The sequence below is a fragment of the Triticum urartu genome, chromosome 7 (assembly GCF_003073215.2).
Source record: "Triticum urartu cultivar G1812 chromosome 7, Tu2.1, whole genome shotgun sequence".
In the NCBI taxonomy this organism is placed as follows: Eukaryota; Viridiplantae; Streptophyta; class Magnoliopsida; order Poales; family Poaceae; genus Triticum; species Triticum urartu.
The window spans coordinates 465,070,032-465,090,529 of NC_053028.1; positions in this window are offsets into that span (position 1 = coordinate 465,070,032).

Genomic DNA, 20,498 nt, shown 5'->3' on the forward strand with positions numbered 1-20,498 from the left:
TTGGTTATCTTTGCAAGCCTCTTCGAATTATCAGTTTGGTTTGGCCTACTAGATTGGTTCTTCTCGCAATGGGAGAAGTGCTTGGTTTTGGGTTCAATCTTGCGGTGTCCTTTCCCAGTGACAGCACGGGCAGCAAGGCACGTATTGTGTTGTTTCCATCAAGGATAACAAGATGGGGTTTTTATCATATTGCATGAAACTATCCCTCTACATCATGTCATCTTGCTTAAGGCGTTACTCTGTTTTTAACTTAATACTCTAGATGCATGCTGGATAGCGGTCGATGAGTGGAGTAATAGTAGTAGATGTAGGCAGGAGTCGGTCTACTTGTCTCGGACGTGATGCCTATATACATGATCATACCTAGATATTCTCATAACTATGCTCAATTCTGTCAATTGCTCAACCGTAATTTGTTCACCCACCGTAGAATACTTATGCTCTTGAGAGAAGCCACTAGTGAAATCTATGGCCCCCAGGTCTATTCTCACCATATCAATCTTCCATCACTTTATTATTGCTTTGCTTTTTTACTTTGCCTTTTATTTTACTTTGCATCTTTATACCAAAATACCAAAAATATTATCTATCATCTCTATCAGATCTCACTCCCGTAAGTGACCGTGAAGGGATTGACAACCCCTAATCGCGTTGGTTGCGTTGAGCTATTTGTTTTGTGTAGGTATGAGGGACTCGCGCGTAGCCTCCTACTGGATTCATACCTTGGTTCTCAAAAACTGAGGGAAATACTTACTCTACTCTGCTGCATCATCCTTTCCTCTTCAAGGAAATCCAACGCAGTGCTCAAGAGGTAGCAGGAAGATTTCTGGCGCCGTTGCCGGGGAGTCTACACAAAAGTCAACATACCAAGTACCCATCACAATCCCTTATCTCTCGCACTACATTATTTGCCATTTGCCTCTCATTTTCCTCTCCCCCACTTCACCCTTGCCGTTTTATTCGCCCTCTCTTTTCCGTTTGCCTTTTTCTCACTTGCTTTTTGTTTGCTCGTGTGTTGGTTTGCTTGCTTGTCACTATGGCTCAAGATAATACCAAATTGTGTGACTTTACCAATACCAACAATAATGATTTCCTTAGCACTCCGATTGCTCCTCTTACCAATACTGAATCTTGTGAAATCAATACTGCTTTGTTGAATCTTGTTATGAAAGTTCAATTCGCCGGCCTTCCTAGTGAAGATGCCGCTACTCATCTAAATAGCTTCGTTGATTTATGTGATATGCAAAATAAAAAAGATGTCGATAATGATATTGTTAAATTGAAGCTATTTCCTTTTTCTCATAGAGATCGTGCTAAAGCTTGGTTTTCATCCTTGCCTAAAAATAGTATTGATTCTTGGAACAAGTGCAAAGATGCTTTTATCTCTAAGTATTTTCCTCCCGCTAAGATCATCTCTCTTAGAAACGAAATTATGAATTTTAAGAAACTTGATCATGAACATGTTGCAAAAGCTTGGGAGAGAATGAAATTAATGATACGTAATTGCCCTACTCATGGTTTGAATTTGTGGATGATTATACAAAACTTTTATGCCGGATTGAAATTTTCTTCTAGAAATCTTTTAGATTCGGCCGCGGGAGGCACTTTTATGGAAATCACTTTAGGAGATGCTACTAAACTCCTAGATAATATTATGGTTAATTATTCTCAATGGCACACTCAAAGATCTACTAATAAAAAGTGCATGCGATAGAAGAAATCAATGTTTTGAGTGGAAATATGGATGAACTTATGAAATTATTTGCTACTAAGAGTGTTTCTTCTGATCCTAATGATATGCCTTTGTCTACTTTGATTGAGAATAATAATGAATCTATGGATGTGAATTTTGTTGGTAGGAATAATTTTGGTAACAACGCGTATAGAGGGAACTTTAATCCTAGGCCTTATCCTAGTAATCCCTCTAATAATTATGGAAATTCCTACAACAACTCTTATGGAAATTTTAATAAGATGCCCTCTGAATTTGAGAATAGTGTTAAAGAGTTTATGAATTCGCAAAAGAATTTCAATGCTTCGCTTGAAGAGAAATTACTTAAAGTTGATGATTTGGCTAGGAACATTGATAGAATTTCTCTTGAGGTTGATTCTTTAAAGCTTAGATCTATTCCTCCTAAGCATGATATCAATGAGTCTCTCAAAGCCATGAGAATTTCCATTGATGAGTGCAAGGAAAGAACCACTAGGATGCGTGCTACGGAAGATGCCTTTATTAAAGCGTGTTCTTCCAATTCCTATGAGAATAAAGATGAAGATCTAAAAGTTATTGACGTGTCTCCTATTAAATCTTTGTTTTGCAATATGAATCTTGATAATGATGAGATTGATTATGATCTACCTTTACCTAGAAGGCGTGCCAAAAATTCGGAGTTTTTAGATCTTAATGATGAATTTGATAAAAGTGGGATTGAAAAGAATAAAACCCTAGATGTTGCTAAACCCACTATTTTGGACTTCAAGGAATTTAACTATGAACGTTGCTCTTTAATTGTTTGTATTTCCTTGTTGTAATCCGTGCTAAATTCTCCTCATGCTTATAGTCAAAATAAAGCCTTTACCGAATATATCGTTGGTGCCTTGAAGCCATCTTATGAAGAAAAACTTGAGTTGAAAGTTCCTATCCCTAGAAAACTTTATGATGCGTGGGAACCAACTATTAAAATTAAAATTAAAAATCATGAGTTTTATGCTTTGTGTGATTTGGGTGCTAGTGTTTCCACTATTCCCAAAACTTTGTGTGATTTGCTAGATTTCCGTGATTTTGATGATTGTTGGAAATTCTGTAATCCTGTTACACTAGCTGTTTAGGTTTTGTTTTCAGCAAATAAACCGGTCCATGCAACGTGAGTCTGTTCACGGCTGGATCGGGGCAGTAGCTAGGTAGTTAGCACGATCCCTTGCGCGCGGTCAAGGACGTGGGATGGCACGTCCGATTAGCATGGTCATGGCGCAAAGCTAGGATCAGTTCGGTTAAGCCTTGAGCTGTTAATAAAAGGAGAAAACAGAAAAGTTGCAAAGGCAGTACGCAGCGCAAAACCTCCCTCTCTCGTGTGTGTGTGTGAGTTCATCGAGCCCGAGTCCAGCTACAACAGGTGGCATCAGAACCTCCGATCAAGGGCCATGGCCGGCGGACGAGGTGCGCAGGCGCCGGCTGGGACGCCGGTGGATCAGCGCGCCCGCACGCAGAGCCGCGGACGGAGTCCTGTGCGGCATGGTGGGCGTGCTGTCGTCGTTCGAGAGAACACTAGGGAGGTTGGCGGCGGCGACGTCGTTTGGCCCATGCTTACGCGGACCAACTATGCCCAGTGGTCCGTGGTCATGATGGTGAACCTGCAGGAGAAGATGCTCTGGGATGCGGTCGAGATGGGGGATGCCCCGGTCCGTGAGGATCGCAGTGCGCTGGCAGCGATATTGCGCTCCACGTCGGAGGAGATGCATGCGTCGCTTGCCACCAAGGAGACTGCGAAGATGGCGTGGGACACCATCAAGATTCATTGCGTCGGTGTTGAGCGCGTCCGAGAGGCGAACGCGCAGAAGCTCCGCAAGGAGTTCGAAGCCATCTCATTCCGGGATGGCGAGATGGTGGATGAGTTCTCCATGCACATCTCGGGGCTCGCTGGCTCTCTCCGCTCGCTCAGGGACACACTTGAAGAGGTAAAGATTGTTCGCAAGTTTCTGCGTGTGGTTCCCGCCAAGTACTCTCAGGTGGCCATCGCCATCGAGACCATGCTCGACGTCACGACCATGTCGGTGGATGAGCTCACCGGCCGGCTGCGCGTCATCGAGGATCGCCTGGAGGAGGACAACAATGACGGCGGCTCGGGTGGCCGCCTACTCCTCACCGAGGAGGAGTGGTACGCCCGCCTAAAGGACAAGGAGCAAGGCAGCAGCTCCTACGGTGGGAACGGTGGACATGGACGTGGCCGCGGCCGTGGCCGTGGCCGTGGCGGCGGACACAACGGCGGCGGGCGCGACAAGGCACCGAAACGGAACGGCAAGTGCCACAACTGCGGCATTTGGGGGCACTTCACTCGCGAATGCTACAGGCCGCGCCAGGAGCGGCGTGAAGGCGGCGAGGAGGCCCACCTCGCCCAAGGAGAAGATAACCAACCAGCAATCTTGCTGGCCCAGGTGTGCGACGAGGTCGTGCACGACGCGGTGCCGGAGGAAAGCAGCGGGCGCGATGACGCCCCAACAGGCGCGGCGCTAGCGCCGAGCGGCAGCCGCGGAAATAGTCTGGGCGCGACTGAGGTGGTGAACCTCAACGAGGACCGCGTCATGCCGGTGGACGTGGGCGCCGGGGTGTGGTACTTCGACACCGGCGCGAGCAACCACATGACCGGCGACAAAGAGCTGTTCGCCACGCTCGACGAAACGATCAAGGGCACGGTCAAGTTCGGGGATGGATCGCTCGTCAGCATCTGCGGGCGCGACATGATCGTCTTCGAGTGTCGCCAGAAGGGTCACCGCGTGCTCACGGACGTGTACTTGATCCCGAGGCTGCGTAGCAACATCATAAGCCTCGGCCAGTTGGACGAGCTCGGCTGCAAGACGGTGGTCGAGGGCAGCGTGCTGGAGTTGTTCGACCGCGACCGCGCGCTGCTCGCGCAGGTGACGCGCTCCAGGAACAGGCTGTACACCATCAAGCTAAAGATGGCGGCGCCCGTCTGCCTCTTGTCCGTCATGCAGGATGAGGCATGGCTGTGGCATGGATGCTACGGCCATCTCAACTTCCGCTCTCTCCGCACTCTTGCAGAGAAGGGCATGGCGGAGGGGGTGCCGACGATCGAGCGCGTTGAGGAGTTTTGCGGGGTGCGCTCTTGGGAAGCATCACCGCGTCCCGTTCCCGCAGGCGTCCAAGTACCGCGCAGAGCGCGGACTCGAACTGGTCCACAGCGACCTGTGCAGGCCGATCAAGCCAGCCACGGCGGGCGGCAACAGGTACTTTTTGCTAATGGTCGATGATCATAGCCGTTTCATGTGGATCGAGGTGATCAAGTCCAAGGATGAGGCGTTCACACGCTTCAAGCGGGTCAAGGCACTCGCAGAGGCAACGCCAGGCAGGAGGCTCATGGCGTTTCGCTCCGATCGCGGTGGCGAGTTCAACTCCGGGGCGTTCCGAGAGTACTGCGACGAGCACGGCATCAAACACTGCACCACCGCCCCTTACACACCGCAGCAAAACGGCGTCGTCGAGCGCCGCAATCAGACGGTGGTGGAGATGGCACGCTGCCTTCTGAAGAGCATGGGCGTGCCGGCGATCTTCTGGGGTGAGGCCGTGCGCACCGCGGTCTACCTGCTGAACTGCGCGCCCACACGCAGCTTGGATGGGCGAACTCCGTACGAGGCATGGCACAATCGGAAGCCCAAGGTACATCATCTTCGTGTGTTTGGATGTGTTGCACATGTGAAGCGCCTCGGCCCCGGCATCGACAAGCTGGCCGATCGCTCGACGCCCATGGTCTTCGTCGGCTACGAGGACGGCGCCAAGGCCTACCGGGTGTATGACCCGGCGACGAAGCAGTTGCGCGTCACGCGCGACGTGGTGTTCGAGGAGCATCGGAGATGGGACTGGAACGGCGGCGACGGGACGACGCCTGCGCCGTACGCCGCACTTGAGGTGGTGTACCGTGACCTGCCGACCGGCGGGCACCATGATCTGGGCGCGACACTGCAGCCCGCCACGCCCGACGGACCAGGGCTGGACAGCCCACCGCAGGCGACACCGGGCACGACGGCCCCGCGGTCCCACAACTGGGTGACGCCACTGTCGCATGACACAGGACGGCATGACGCAGCGGCCGGCGCTGCGCTGCGGTACAGGCGCATGGCCAGCATCGAGCAGGAGCTCGACGACGCCTGGGAGGAAGAGAAGATGGAGGTGAACCACCTCTGCTTGCTAGCTGCGGAAGAACCAGGCGGCGTTGAGGAGGCAAGAGGGGATCCCAGTTGGAGGCGCGCGATGGAGGATGAACTTGACGCGATCAGGAGCAATGGCACCTGGGAGCTCGCCGCGCTCCCGCCTAGTCACGTCGCCATTGGCCTCAAGTGGGTGTTTAAGGTAAAAAGGATCCAGCTGGCAACATTGTAAAGCATAAGGCAAGGCTTGTCGCGAAGGGATATGTGCAGCGGCAGGGGGTGGACTTCGACAAGGTCTTCACTCCAGTGGCGCGCATGGAGACCGTGCGCGTCCTGCTCGCGCTCGCCGCGCACTCTGGGTGGCAAGTCCACCACATGGACGTCAAGTCTGCGTTCCTCAACGGCGAGCTGGTCGAAGAAGTGTACGTGCACCAGCCCCCCCCCCCCCCCCCCCGGCTTCATCGACTCTGACAACGAGCACAAGGTGCTCAGGCTGCGCAAGGCGCTCTACGGGCTGCGCCAGGCCCCACGCGCCTGGAACGCCAAGCTCGACGGCGAGCTCACCAACCTGGGTTTCGAACGGAGCCCCTTGGAGCACGCCGTGTATCGAAGGGCAACAGAAGCGGGCGTCTTGCTGGTCGGCGTGTACGTTGATGATCTGGTGATCACCGGCACTGACGAGAAGGAGATCGAGAACTTCAAGGAGCAGATGCACCAGCTGTTCGACATGAGCGACCTTGGTCTCCTGAGTTATTACATGGGGATCGAGGTTAAACAGCGTGAGGGCGTGATCACCTTGTGTCAAAGCACCTATGCAGAGAAGGTGCTGGAGCAGGCAGGTATGAAAGACTGCAACCCGAGCCACACGCCCATGGAGCACCGGCTGCAGCTGATCAAGGGCGACACCGGCGGCGGCATCGACGTCACCAAGTACCGGAGTGTTGTTGGGAGCCTACGCTACCTCTGCAACACTAGGCCGGACATTACACATGCCGTCGGCATCGTCAGCCGACACATGGAGGCACCGAGCGCGCCGCACTGGGCGGCAGTGAAGCAGATCCTCCGCTACGTCTGAGGGACCTCTGGCTATCGATGCTGCTACAGAAGGACCTTGGAGGAAGCCGAACTGGTGGGGTACAGCGACAGTGACCTCGCCGGTGACGTCAACGATCGCAAGAGCACAACTGGGGTGGTGTTCTTCCTCAATGGCAGCCCGATCACATGGACATCACAGAAGCAGAAAGTCGTCGCCCTCTCTTCTTGTGAAGCAAAGTACATGGCGGAGGCGACAGCGGCGTGCCAAGGCATCTGGCTGAGCCGTCTCTATGGCGAGCTGGCTGGGAGTGACCCCATGACGGTGAAGCTGTTCATCGACAACAAGTCAGCAATCGCGTTGAGCAAGAACCCAGTGCATCACGATCGGAGTAAGCACATTGACATACGTTTTCATTTCATTCGTGAGTGCATCGAGGATGGAAAGGTGCAGGTCGAGCATGTTGGGACTGAGTTATAGCTTGCTGACCTGATCACCAAGGCACTGGGACGCGTCAGATTCAGTTTGCTGCGTCAGTGGCTTGGTGTTGTCGAAGTGAAGGGATCTTAGGCGACAGGATTAGGTGGTGATTTATTGGAAATTCTGTAATCCTGTTACACTAGCTGTTTAGGTTTTGTTTTCAGCAAATAAACCGGTCCATGCAACGTGAGTCTGTTCATGGCTGGATCGGGGCAGTAGCTAGGTAGTTAGCACGATCCCTTGCGCGTGGTCAAGGACGTGGGATGGCACGTCCGATTAGCATGGTTATGGTGCAAAGCTAGGATCAGTTCGGTTAAGCCTTGAGCTGTTAATAAAAGGAGAAAACAGAAAAGCTGCAAAGGCAGTACGCAGCGCAAAACCTCCCTCTCTCGTGTGTGTGTGTGAGTTCATCGAGCCCGAGTCCAGCTACAACAATGATTGCTCTCTAAACTTGCATCTTGCGGATTCCACTATTAAGAAACCCATGGGAAGAATTAATGATGTTTTTATTGTTGCCAATAGGAATTATGTGCCCATAGATTTTATCGTTCTTGATATAGATTGCAATCCTTCATGTCCTATTATTCTTGATAGACCTTTCCTTAGAACGGTAGGTGCAATTTTTGATATGAAGGAAGGGAATATTAGATTCCAATTTCCATTAAAGAAAGGCATGGAACACTTCCCTAGAAAGAAAATAAAATTACCATATGAATCTATCATGAGAGCCACTTATGGATTTCCTACCAAATATGGCAATACCTAAATCTATCCTCGCTTTTATGCCTAGCTAGGGGCGTTAAACGATAGCGCTTGTTGGGAGGCAACCCAATTTTATTTTTAGTTTTTTTCGTTCTTGCTTCTGTTTAGGAATAAATAATCCATCTACCTTCTGTTTAGATGTGGTTTTATGTTTTAGTTAGTGTTTGTGCCAAGTTAAACCTATAGGATCTTCTTGATGATAGTTATTTGATCTTGCTGTAATTTCCAGAAACTTTCTATTCACGAAAACAATTGTTAAAAATCACCAGAACGTGATAAAATACTGATTCCAATTGCTGCTGATCAATAAACAAATTGTCTAGGTCGTCCTATTTTGGTAGATTTTTTTGGAGTTCCAGAAGTTTGCGTTAGTTACAGACTACTACAGACTGTTCTGTTTTTGACAGATTCTGTTTTTCGTGTGTTGTTTGCTTATTTTGATGAATCTATGGCTAGTAAAATAGTTTATAAACCATAGAGAAGTTGGAATACAGTAGGTTTAACACCAATATAAATAAAGAATGAGTTCATGGCAGTACCTTGAAGTGTTCTTTTGTTTTCTTTCGCTAACGGAGCTCACGAGATTTCTGTTGAGTTTTGTGTTGTGAAGTTTTCAAGTTTTGGGTGAAATATTTTGATGGATTATGGAACAAGCAGTGGCAAGAGCCTAAGCTTGGGGATGCCCATGGCACCCCCAAGATAATCCAAGGACACCAAAAATTCAAAGCTTGGGGATGCCCCGGAAGGCATCCCCTCTTTCGTCTACTTCCATCGGTAATTTTATTTGGAGCTATATTTTTATTCACCACATGATATGTGTTTTGCTTGGAGCGTCTTGTATTATTTGTGTCCTTGTTTGTTAGTCTACCACAATCATCCTTGATGTACGCACCTTTTGAGAGAGCCATACATGAATTTGAATTTGATAGAACACTCTATGTGCTTCACTTATATCTTTTGAGCTATATAGTTTTGCTCTAGTTCTTCACTTATATCTTTTATAGCACGGTGGTGGATTTGTTTTATAGAAACTATTGATCTCTCATGCTTCACTTAGATTATTTTGAGAGTCTTAATTAGCATGGTAATTTGCTTAAAATCTTAATATGCTTGGTATTCGAGATTTGTAAAACTTTCTTTTGAGTGCGTTGAATACTAAGAAAAGTTTGATGCTTGATAATTGTTTTGAGATATGAAGATGGTGATATTAGAGTCATGCTAGTTGAGTAGTTGTGAATTTGAGGAATACTTGTGTTAAAGTTTGTGATTCCCCTAGCATGCACGTATGGTGAACCGTTATGTCATGAAGTCGGAGCATGATTTATTTATTGATTGTCTTCCTTATGAGTGGCGGTCGGGGACGAGCGATGGTCTTTTCCTACCAATCTATCCCCCTAGGAGCATGCGCGTAATACTTTGCTTTGATAACTTGTATATTTTTGCAACAAGTATATGAGTTCTTTATGACTAATGTTGAGTCCATGGATTATATGCACTTTTCTTCCCTTCCACCATTGCTAGCCTCTCTAATACCGCGCACTTTTCGCCGGTATCATACAACCACCATATACCTTCCTCAAAACAGCCACCATACCTACCTAGCATGGCATTTCCATAGCCATTCCGAGATATATTGCCATGCAACTTTCCACCGTTCCGTTTATTATGACACGCTCCATCATTGTCATATTGCTAGCATGATCATGTAGTTGACATAGTATTTGTGGCAAAGCCACCATTCATAATTCTTTCATACATGTCACTCTTGATTCATTGCATATCCCGGTACACCGCCGGAGGCATTCACATAGAGTCATATTTTGTTCTAAGTATCGAGTCGTAATTGTTGAGTTGTAAGAAAAATAAAAGTGTGATGATCATCATTTTTTAGAGCATTGTCCCAAGTGAGGAAAGGATGATGGAGACTATGATTCCCCCACAAGTCGGGATGAGACTCCGGAAAAAATAAAAAAAAAGAAAAAAGAAAAGAGGCCATAAAAAAAGAGAAAAGGCCCAAATAAAAAAATATAAAAAAATGAGAGAAAAAGAGAAAAGGGACATTATGTTTTCATGAATATATGTGTGTTCTTGATCCTATCTTGCAAGTCTATAGTCACCTACTATGTGTTATGATCCGGCAACCCCGAAGTGACAATAATCGGGACCACTCCCGGTGATGACCATAGTTTGAGGAGTTCATGTATTCACAATGTGCTAATGCTTTGTTCTGGTTCTCTATTGAAAGGAGGCCTTAATATCCCTTAGTTTCCAATAGGACCCCGCTGCCACGGGAGGGTAGGACAAAAGATGTCATGCAACTTCTTTTCCATAAGCACGTATGACTATATTCGGAATACATGCCTACATTACATTGATGAATTGGAGCTAGTTCTGTGTCACCCTATGTTATGACTGTTACATGATGAACCGCATCCGGCATAATTATCCATCACCGGTCCAATGCCTATGAGCTTTCCATATACTGGTTTACGCTTATTTACTTTCCCGTTGCTACTGTTACAATCACTACAAAATACCAAAAATATTACTTTGCTTTCATTGCTCTTTTGTTACCGTTACCACCACTATCATATTACATTGCTACTAAACACTTCGCTGCAGATATTAAGTTCCCAGGTGTGGTTGAATCGACAACTCAGCTGCTAATACTTGAGAATATTCTTTGGCTCCCCTTGTGTCGAATCAATAAATTTGGGTTGAATACTCTACCCTCGAAAGCTGTTGCGATCCCCTATACTTGTGGGTTATCAGCAACCCCTCGCTAAGGGGGGCAAGCCGTCTGTGCCGATGGCCTCTGTCCGTCCGGAGGCATCGGACAACTTGCCGGAAGTGTTTCGTGGCGCTTCCATTGACGAAGAGCACCGCACTATTATGAGTGCAGTGGTCAAAAAAGGTTCCGTCCATCAAGAGCGGACTGACTAAAGCCTGTGTCAGCCTCCTAACAGGCTTTGAGGTGAATAACCAGATTATAAGAGAATGTTACCACATAGACGGTAGCCCTTGATACTCTATTTGGCGTTCATGAAGAAAGGCTGAATAGAGGATCAAATAATAACCGCAGGAGTCTAATCGGAATATGTCTATGTGCATATGCAGGCTTCACTGCTGGCCGCTGCCGCACATACCGTGGAGGTCGCCGCACTAAAGCAGGACCTTGAGCGGTCCAAGGAAGAGCTCGGCCTTACCAAGAGGCAGCTCGAAGAGAACAAAGTTAAGTGATACCCCGTCTGTATATTGATAAAGAGAAATATGGTTTTGGAATGATAGGATCATCATGAATTTTGCTAGGGGCCATGACCGAAGTGGCGGCCCTGAAGAAGGCGTTATTCGAGGCCAAAGACAAAGCGGCCAAGGAGCACCTCGAGCGAGAGAAACAAGAGGCCCGAGTAGGTGAGGTGCAGCAAGAGCTCCAGGCTCTTGTCAAGAAACACGAGTCCTTGGAGCATGACTCGAAGACGCAAGGGTCCGAGCTTGCGAAGGCCCTTGAAAATGTGCAACATGCCAAGGCCGAAGCCCAAAAGGCCCTCTAGGAAATTGAGGCAGTTAAGAAGATAGCGGCGGGTAAGGCATTATTTATGCAAAGCAAGCATGTGAAGGAAACTTTATTTTTACTTACCCGAGTTCGGAGCTCTCCAGGAGCATTCGCAGATCTACCCTACAGTGTGTCGGATGCCGCGGAGTTCTACCGGGCCGAGGAGGGGAGCTCGACGGAGAAGTTGTTCTCGTCTCAGTATACTGGGGCCGAACATCCCATGCCCTTGAGCGACCAGTTGAAGCAACTGGTCGAGCTTCACAAGGCGGCCTCATAGGCCATGAAGGGTCTTATAGCCCAGATGTGGCCTGGTGATCCCCTGCTGGGTAGCTACTTCGGTCTGGTGAGGCGGCTTGTGAATGCCTGCCCACAGCTTGAAGTCATAAAGCGGTCCGTCTGCATCGAGGGTGCGCGCAGGGCTTTTGCCCGGGCGAAGGTGGACTGGGCGAAGTTGGACGCTGAGAAGCTGGTGAAGGAGGGGCCGCCGGAAGGCAAGGAGCATCGCCACCCCGAAAAGTATTATGACAGTGTCCTGAAGGGTGCCCGCCTTGTGGCGGAGGAATGTGCTAAGGATGTAATATTCGAATGAATGTACTATGTGATCCTGTAATATGAAACGAGTTCATTTGCGCTATGCAACGCTTGTTAATTTAAAATATTACCTTCTGTGCGGCCGTTTATAAAATCTGAGAGTTGGCCAGTCATCTCTGCCCCCATGTAACTAGTACTGAGGTGTTCGGCATAACCTGAGCACTTTTTATCCCAATTTTGGGTCCATCGAAGGAGGTGTTCAGCACAACGAACCAGGCAATCGGACTATACAACTTTATCACTCTCACTTAGCCATAGAAGTCTACAATTTTAAATTTTGGCGAAGCCCCTAGTATTCGGAAGGCTGAATTTGGGGCGCTATATACGCCTAAGTTGGGCAAGGCCGACTCCTCGCTCGAAGCGGAAAAAGTCTTTAAGGACTTGAGACCTCTCGAACAGCGACCAGCTCTCGCCGCATCATGACAGTCAGTTTTCGGCTTTCTCTACTAAGGTGCCCGTCCGGAAGAACCGGGACACAATCGCAGTAGTTCTCCCAGTGCTACCTTAGCCGATTTGCGGAACGTAAGGTACCAAAACATGGGAGCCGGGCAAACGCAACTATTGACCCAAGACATGATTCAGAGCTGATGCATATAATGCTATAAGTTCGGGGTGCCGCACTGTTGAAAGTGTTTGGACTTCTCACGCCGTAATATGGGGTATACTAAAGCCCATGGCGTACTAGTCGTACCAGAATGTACGGGTGCAATCCATCATAAATAAGCAGACAAGAAAAAAATAAAGGGTAATGCAATAATAGGCTAACGCTATGTACTGTTATTAAATAGTACGCCGAAGCGTACGGATACAAGTAGTGCAATAAGAAAAAAATAGGACTATTTGACATGTCCTATCCAAGGGCAAGCTGCCTATGGGTATGTGAAATAGGTATATCGATCGTTATCAGAGACCACCTGAGGATTCCCTTGTACGTCAGACCGTCTTGCTTCCTTGGTATTTCCTTACCGCAATGAGTCCAACAACTAGACTGCCGGAAAGGGCTTCCAGAGAGTAAGGTCCTGAAAGAGAGAAAAATGATAAAGGTATATAGCCCCGGAGGCGGTTGAGCTGCATTGTGGGACGTGCCGTAGTGGTGCCTCCGCCTATGCCCATGGTATCTTGAGTGCGTAGTTATGTACGCGTGGCGCAGATTTCGCCGCTTGACTGGGACTAGGACGGAGGACGAATTGCTAGTCGAGATCAAAACATACCTGCTGATCCGCCTGCAGGGTACTCCGGACTCCCTTGAAGGTGTCCGGGGTCTTTTTCGCCGAATTGTCGGCTTACCTAATAAGGCTGCTTTGCGCTTCTGCTGCGAGAGGCGCAGTGTGCTCCTCCGTGCGGAGCGAGCTCTGTGTTTCCATTAACTTTTATAACCTCGAGCGGTCCAGGCATTTTGAGTTTGAGATATGCGTAATGTGGTACCGCATTGAATCTGGCAAATGCGGTTCGTCCGAGCAGTGCGTGATAGCCGCTGCGAATGGGGACGATATCGAAGATTAACTCCTCGCTTTAGAAGTTGTCCGGAGATCCGAAGACCACTTCCAGTGTGATTGAGCCCGTGCAACAGGCCTCTACACCTGGGATTACCCCTTTAAAGGTAGTTTTTGTGGGTTTCATCCCTGAGGGGTCTATGCCCATTTTGCGCACTGTATCCTAATAGAGCATGTTCAGGCTGCTGCCACCGTCCATAAGGACTCGCGTGAGGTGAAATCCGTCAATGATGGGGTCAAGGACCAATGCGGCAGATCCGCCATGACGGTTACTAGTGGGGTGGTCCCTGCGATCAAAGGTGATCGGACAAGAGGACCATGGGTTGAACTTTGGGGCGACTGGCTCCATCGCATAGACGTCCCTTAGTGCATGCTTTCGTTCCCTCTTGGGAATATGGGTTGCGTATATCATGTTCACCGTTTTCACTTGTGGAGGGAACCTCTTCTGTCCTCCTGTGTTCGGCGGTCGAGGCTCCTCCTCGTCGTCGCTATGCAGCCCCTTGTCCTTGTTTTCGGCATTCAACTTGCCAGCCTACTTGAACACCCAGCATTCTCTGTTGGTGTGATTGGCTGGCTTATCCGGGGTGCCGTGAATTTGACACGAGCGATCGAGTATGCGGTCCAAACTGGACGGGCCCGGATTTCTCCTTTGGAACGGTTTTTTCCGCTGACCGGATTTAGAGCCACTGAATCCGGCATTGACTGTCGTGTCTTCGGTGTTATCACCATTGTTGCGGCGCTTGTGTCTGTTACGATGTGGCCTGCCGTTAGTATCTTTGGCATCTGAAGTGCCAGGATTCCTTGATGTGTTGTTGCTGCGAGCCAGCCAGCTATCCTCGCCTGCGCAAAAGCGGGTCATGAGTGTAGTGAGGGCTGCCATGGACTTCGGCTTCTCTTGGCCGAGGTGTCGGGCGAGCCACTCATCCCGGATGTTATGTTTAAATGCCGCTAAGGCCTCGGCATCCGGACAGTCGACAATTTGGTTGTTTTTAGTTAGGAACCAAGTCCAGAATTTCCTGGCCGATTCCCCTGGCTGTTGGGTTATGTGGCTCAAGTCATCAGCATCTGGTGGTCGCACATAAGTGCCCTGGAAGTTGCCAAGGAATGCATCTTCCAAATTCTCCCAACTGCCAATGGAGTTTGCTGGCAGGCTATTCAGCCAATGCCGAGCTGGTCCTTTGAGTTTTAGTGGGAGGTACTTGATGGCATGTAGATCGTCACCGTGAGCCATGTGGATGTGGAGGAGGAAATCCTCGATCCATACCGCGGGGTCTGTTGTGCCATCGTATGACTCAATGTTCACGGGTTTGAATCCTTCTGGGAATTCATGATCCATTACTTCATCAGTGAAGCATAGGGGGTGTGCGGCGCCTCTGTGCCGGGCTATGTCATGTCGCAGTTCATACGAGTCCTGTCTGCTGTATTCGTCCCGACCGGATTTGCTTTTAGCGTATCCGGCGTGACAATCATCGTCACGCGTTGGGGCGCGACCCCGTGATCCGTAGATCGATGTTGTATGTCCTGCTTTGTTTTCCAATACGTCTCGCAGGTCCCGCGTACTGCCTCGGGCCTTGTTGTTTTTGTTTGTCTGGCGACGGGGTGCGGGCTGGACTTCGGGCTGATATGCCCCTCTGTCTCGGCCACGAGGTGGCCGATCAGCCGCATCATACGTTGGTAATGTAGGTTGTAATGCTTCCTCCTCGAGTTGGGGTAGCAACCTGCGCTTTGGGTAACTCTTGGTTGGGTGTTCGAGTTTGTATTCCTTGGCCGCCAGGACTTCAGTCCATCTATCCGCTAGCAGATCCTGATCAGCTCGAAGCTGTTGTTGCTTTTTCTTCAGGTTGTTTGTTGTGGCTATAAGCCGGCGCTTGAAGCGCTCCTGTTCGGCAGGATCCTCAGGCACGATAAATTCTTCGTTGCCGAGGCTCACATCATCTTCGGAGAGAGGCATGTAATTGTGATCCTCTGATTCTCCGTCTGCTGCCTGTTCCGGAGGGCTAGCTTGTTCATCCTCCCGCTTGAGAGGAGGGGATTGTTGTCGTCTTCGGCACTATCCGGAGCGTTATTGTCTCCTGTGCCGGTATCGCTGCTTTTGCTATGGAGGGACATAGAGCGGCGCCGCTGACGTCGGTGCTTGGATTGCTTCTTGGAGGGATTATCCTCCGTTGTCTTATCGCCATTGCCTTCTTTGGGGGTGTCCACCATGTATATGTCATACGATGAGGTGGCAGTCCTGCGCCCTGTGGGCGGTGGTTCTTGTTCGTCTCCTGCATCGTCGTCCATACCGTCGATGTCTTCGGAGCCGAAGTCGAGCATGTCGGTTAAATCGTTGACAGTGGCTAATAAGTGGGTGGCGGGTGGGGAGCGAATTTCTTCGTCGTCCGCATCCCATTCTAGCCGTACATAGTTCGGCCAAGGGTCTCCTGACAGGGAGAGAGACCTCAACGAGTTTAGCACGTCGCCAAAGGGCGAGTGCTGAAAGATATCCGCGGAGGTAAACTCCATGATCGGTGCCCAATCGGATTCAATAGGCACGGACGCAGGCGGCTCGGAGCCCGTGGCCGGGGAAAAATCCAAGTGTCCGGCAACACGGGTCTCATAGGAAGTGACGTCAGCATTTGGCTCTATCGCCGCTGAGTGTGCGACCTTCGTGGCGGGGTCCATCTAACCATCCTCGGGCGGCGCAATTTGTTCCAGATTGAGGGCCGGAGTAGTTGCAGGTGTGATTTCCCGAACACTGTCCGACGACAGAGCTAAGTCATGCTCGTCGTGACTGTGCGGCGCACCTGACATGGGCTCGAATCCGTCGAAGATCAAGTCTCTACGGATGTTGGCTGTATAGTTCAACTTTCCAAACCTGACCTGATGGCCAGGGGCGTAGCTCTCGATCTGCTCCAGATGGCCAAGCGAGTAGGCCCGCAGTACGAAGCCACCGAATACGAAGATCTGTCCAGGGAGGAAAACCTCACCCTGGATCGCATCGTTACCGATGATCGAAGGAGCCATCAAGCCTTATGGTGATGGCACAGTGGAACTCTCAATGAAAGCACCAATGTCGGTGTCAAAACCGGCGGATCTCGGGTAGGGGGTCCCGAACTGTGCATCTAAGGTGGATGGTAACAGGAGGCGGGGGACACGATGTTTACCCAGGTTCGGGCCCTCTCGATGGAGGTAATACCATACTTCCTTCTTGATTGATCTTGCTGATATGAGTATTACAAGAGTTGATCTACCACGAGATCATAGACGCTAAACCCTAGAAGCTAGCCTATGGCATGATTGTTGTTGTCCTACGGACTAAACCCTCCGGTTTATATAGACACCGGAGGGGGCTAGGGTTACACAGAGTCGGTTACAAGGGAGGAGATCTACATATCTGTATTGCCAAGCTTGCCTTCCACACCAAGGAGAGTCACATCCGGAAACGGGACAAAGTCTTCAATCTTGTATCTTCATAGTCCAATTGTCCGGCCAAAGTATATAGTCCGGCTGTCCGAGGACACCCTAATCCAGGACTCCCTCAGCACCCTACCCCCCTGGGCGTGCCCCCCTGCCTCGTGGGCACCTCGTGTGCCCTCCGGACTCCGTTTTCTTGCACGATACTTATTTTGGTCGGTAAAAATTCATTATATAATCTCTCAAAGGTTTTGACCACTGTACCACACAAATATCCTCTGTTTTTGTTTCGAGCTATTTTTCTGACAGATCTAGATCACCATGACGTCTCCAAGTTCCCCAAGGATAAGTTCTTCGAGAAGGTCATCAACCCCTACCTCGCGGAAGTGTTGCAACATCCTCAAACCATTGAGATGCGTGAGGGGTTGCTGCACATCCGCGATGTTGAGGGACCAAGGAGGAACGGAAGCGTGGAGACAAGGCTCGAGGCAATGGAGCAACAAGTTTTCAAGTGCCAGGAGATGGTGGAACGTGGACTCGACGCCAATCATATAATGATCACGGAGTTGTTGGAAGTTTGCTAGTAGGCCTTTGGCCCAAAGCCCAACTAAATTTCTGAAATTCTCTAGGCCCATTCATGCACACATGTGAGTGGAGTGAGTGAGGCTAAAGTTTAGTCCCACCTCATAAGTTGAGAGAGAGTTGCACCTCTTTATAAGGTGAGCTCTTCTACCACTTGTATGAGCATGAGAAGAGGAGACCTACACGCGCGCTCCTCCTCCTCGCTCGCCTCGCCACGCCACGCCTCGTCACGACGCGCCGCGGGTTGTGGGATTGAGCCGAGCCGAGGATAGAGCTATGCACGTTGTCTATATTTTTGCTTCTCGGGAAAAATTAATGAGTCATTAATTAATAATTAACGGACGTGTTAATTACTGAACCGTTTCCGATTATTTTGGATCATGACGACTCGGACGTGGGGTTTACTTCCACGACCTACCCGGCCCGCACTATATAGTCAGGCAGACGTCTAACCTAGCCGCGGCCGCTTCATATGGTTTCTCACCACCGTTCCAGATCATTGCGCCGCCAAGCAAGTCTTCTCTATCCCTCCTTTCGGCATGCACCGGCAGATGGGACACCAGGCCTCCGGAACCCCGCCTCTCGTGATCCTGTATGGGAGAGGGGTGATCAGGTTTTTGGGGAGCGCACTCATGCGACTGCTGGCAGCGACGACTTCACGAACGATGACTTCTTCCCCGACCTCGGCAACCTCATCCTCGACGACATGGGCGACAACGTCAACGTCGGTGGTGCTGCTCCCGCTGCACCGTATGTGATTCTATCCCTCCTGTTCGAGATCGTGGTAGAATTCATGTTTCTAGTATGTGCCCTAGATGTGATCTGTTCATCTGCTATGCTAGTTCGCATTACAAGTTTAATCTCTGCTACTGTAGTCATGATTTATCTTCTATTTATTCGGATTAAATCTCGTAGTAATTTGCTCATTTTTTTCAACAATCCCAAAACCTCATTATAGGCAATTTACTCCGAGTGGTTTTGCTGCACATCTGAAGCCGCCTGCCTTTAAGGGGGCGCAATATAAGAGGTGGCGCACGAGAGCAGTCTACTGGTTTCAGACCATGGGCTGCTATGACGCCACCAAGGGCAAGCCTGACGGCGATCCTAATCCAGCACAGCTGGAAGCTTTTGAGAAGATCGATACCGTCTTTAAAGGCGGTCTTCTGAGTGTTCTTGATGACTCCATTGTGGATTCGTATATGTCGTTTGACAACGGCAAGGACATGTGGGCTGCGCTCGAGGCCAAGTTTGGTGCCTCGGATGCCGGTAGCAAGTTGTACGTCATGGAGCAATTCTATGACTACAAGATGACTGATGAGTGCCCTGTTGTACAGCAGGCTCATGAGATACAGTCACTCGCAAAAGAACTTGAGTACTTCAAGTGTGTGTTGCCGGACAAATTTGTTGCCGGAGGCATCATTGCCAAGCTTCCACCTTCGTGGAACAATTTTGCTACTTCCCTGAAACACAAGAGACATGAGTTTTCCGTTGCGGATCTCATTGGTACTCTTGATGTTGAAGAGAAGGCAAGAGAAAAAGACACACGTGCTCGAGTTGCCGAGGGAGGTTCTAGTGCCCACATGGTACAGAAGAAGAACTTCCAGCCCAACAAGTTCAAAAACAACAAGAACAAAACTCAGGGTAAAGGCAAGTTTGATAAAAAGAACAAGCCATCACATTCTACCAACTTCAAGAAGAATTCTCATAAGAAGGGGAAGGGACTTTGCCATATCTGTGGTGATCCTAATCACTGGGCTCCAAAGTGTCCTAACCGCTTTGAGGAGCGCGAACATGAGAAGAGCGGCAAGTCCGCTAATGTTGTCATCGGTGATACTGATATGAAGGAATCAGGGTACGGTATTTTACCTACCATCCTTTTTGTATTCCAATCTCCTGATTGGTTAATTGATACCGGTGCCAATGTACATGTTTGTCCTGATGCCTTCATTTTTTCTTCTTACCAGGCAACAGGGACTTCACCCGTGCTGATGGGGAATGGGTCACATGCCATCGTTCGAGGTGTTGGTACGGTCGATCTGAAGTTTACTTCGGGGAAGACCGTGCGTCTGAAGAACGTTCATCATGTGCCGTCCATCTATAAAAATCTCGTTAGCAGTTCCCGTCTATGTCGAGATGGTTTTAAGTTGGTTTTCGAATCCAATAAAGTTGTAATTTCTAAGTATGGACAACTTGTTGGAAAAGGCTATGAGAGAGGAGGCTTGTTCCGCCTGTCTTTGTCAGATATTTGCACTAAAGTTATTAATAATGTTTGCCACAACAATGAGTCTGATATTTGGCATTCATGACTTTGTCACATTAACTTTCACTACTGGAATCAGCTAATTTGCCACCTGCCAGCTCTTTGTCGTCTGCTAGCTGACGGCAAAGAAGCTCTTTGCCATCAGCTACCAAAAAGCGGACGGCAAAGATCAGGCTGACGGCAAAGAAGCTCTTTGCCGTCCGCCAGATCTTTGCCGTCCGCCAGCAGACGGCAAAGAATCTTTGCCGTCAGCTGGCGGACGGCAAAGAGAGAGGTGGCCCCCACCCCCCGCCCGTTTGGGAAAAACTTAACAGCCCACCTCTTTGTTGTCTGCCAGCAGACGACAAATAGGCAAAAGGGCGGACGGCAAAGAGGGGCGGACGGCAAAGAGGCAGTATCTAATGGCCCGTGCCCCCCGCCCCTCTCTGTTCTCTCCTCGCCCCACCACCCCACCGCCGCCGCCTCTCG